Source organism: Tupaia chinensis, unplaced genomic scaffold (assembly GCF_000334495.1).
Source record: "Tupaia chinensis unplaced genomic scaffold, TupChi_1.0 Scaffold149448_1, whole genome shotgun sequence".
NCBI lineage: Eukaryota > Metazoa > Chordata > Mammalia > Scandentia > Tupaiidae > Tupaia > Tupaia belangeri.
The window spans coordinates 1,040,995-1,043,148 of record NW_006209292.1 but is presented as its reverse complement, the minus strand read 5'-3'; positions in this window follow the sequence as shown (position 1 = coordinate 1,043,148).

Genomic DNA, 2,154 nt, shown 5'->3' with positions numbered 1-2,154 from the left:
GGGCGGCCCGCTGGCCCGGGCTGTGTGCAGCTCCTGGGCAAACGTGAGAACCGCGTTTGGGCGAACCCTCCAGGAGAACAGGCAGGCCGCTGCCATCCACTGCAGTGCTCTGCACGCAATGGGCCCTCCAGTAGCCATCGCTATCCTGTACATACACGGTATTTTTAAACAGAGAAAGGCGCCTTTATTTTCCTATGTCCTTTTTTATGTTCCGAAGTCGCCTGAGGAGGTGTCCGGCTAACTATACTCAGGGAGGAGTTCTTCCCCCCACCCCTCAGGCTACCTTGCACGGTACGTGTGGAACACGGTCGGTGTGTTCCTTCCTGCCCAGCTCCCGCAATGGCCACGTCCTTTGTAATAGCGTGGACTAGGCCCACGTAGTCCTCTGGCCCTGCTGAGGGTACACTGAGGGTTCAGGCAGCTCTGTGCAGGCGCCGGTCTCCCCGAGAGCTCCTTTGAGGAGCACTGCCTGCCGATCACCCCAGGTCGTCTGCCCTTGCATTCTCTGGCCTCTTTACAGATACCAGCTGTGTTTGTCAGCAGGTCTGCTTTCGCTGCTCCAGGCCTGGACGAGTGCGCTTTCTCATTTCATCACAGCCTTTGCTGCTCAGCTTATTCATTCGCCTGGTGCCTGTCGATTGTTTGAGAGCAACCGCTGTGCCATGGCTTCGGTTGGGAAAAGCAGACAGTTCCTTTGGGTTGCCCTTGCCCGAGCCAGCCTTGGCCAGCCAGCCACCTACCCCTCCTGCACCTTCGCTCATCAGCTTTGCACTCTGCAAGCCATCACTCATCAGACTTCATTTACGGCCAGCTGGTCCCACCCATTTGGTGTGTGATGTGCCACGGCCTGAGTATTGCACACATGAGGCTGGTGCCAGCAGCCTCCACCCCTCCTGTGTACTGTGCCCTCTTCTGCACATCACTGGGACCCACCCACTGCAGGAATAGAGCTTGCCTTTAGCAAAGTTAGAGGTGGCCCTGGAAGCTCACATGGTCAAACCCGAGCACAACCACATGACAATGTTACTGGTCATTTTAAATTACTGGATGCTAGGCAAAGCCCTATTTTTTGAAAGTATATTCTTAAAAAAGGTTTTTACAGTCAAATACATAGGGAATAGATGTTTTTTTCAATTCAGAACCTTCTGATCCTTAGAAAATGCTTCTTCGGTAAGATACCAGAAATATTTATTCAAGGTCGTTTGATAACCTAAAATCTTCCATTTGTATCATCTGAGGGACTTGTTTCTAAAGCATAGTTTAACTGATACTAACTTTTCCCGTATGCACCCAGCACACTTGAATGCATTTTTTCAATGGACAAACTGGGCGATTCAGTGGCACACTGATTTTTTTTTAAGTGAAGGCAGTTCCTCATTTGTCCGCAGTAATACCACACGGTCCCCTAGCTGCACTAGGTCAGTGCAGTGCAGTTTGGACTGCATGGCACTCTTGAGAAGGCCACCTGGGGCTTACCTTTGGCCTGCCAGGCAGGGCAAAGCAGCTCCACCAGCAGGATCCCAGCCACTCCCATTCGGTTTTAAAAAAGCACAACAGATCCCGTCCCTTCCCGTGTTCCCAGTGCAGAACTGTTTCTCAAACAGCCTGTAGCTTTGTTACCCAATTTGGGGGTGGTTTTATTTAAGTATACTAGAATGTAAAGCCTTGACAGTTTGGGTACAGTGTCATATCTGCCCCATCCGCTGCACTGTATTTCAACCTGTAATAAAAATGAGACTATGTTTGCCCCCAGCCCTTTTGGTTCTCTCTTTTTAAGTATTTCGGTAGTTTTTTTCCCCTTGAAGAAAATTAGTAACAATAAAATAACATGTATGGAATGTTTACTATGTGCCAAGTATATGTGTAAAGTGCCTTTATGTGATTTAATGCGTTTACCAATGCACAAATGTATTTTAGCATGAGTCTTGAGCATTGAGGCTGAAGTAAGCACTCTGTTTTTAAATTCTGAAATCCCAGGGGCCAGCAGGTGGTGTACTGGTTGAGGTGCTGGACTCCCACATGGCCAATTGCAGTTTAAGTCCCAACCCAGTGGCTTGAAAATCCTGCTGGTGTGAGTGCATGTGTGCCCAGAGTCCTGAGAGGAGAAAGGAGGAGAATGGAGTGTGGCATGGCTATTGCCCCTTGGGGGTCACT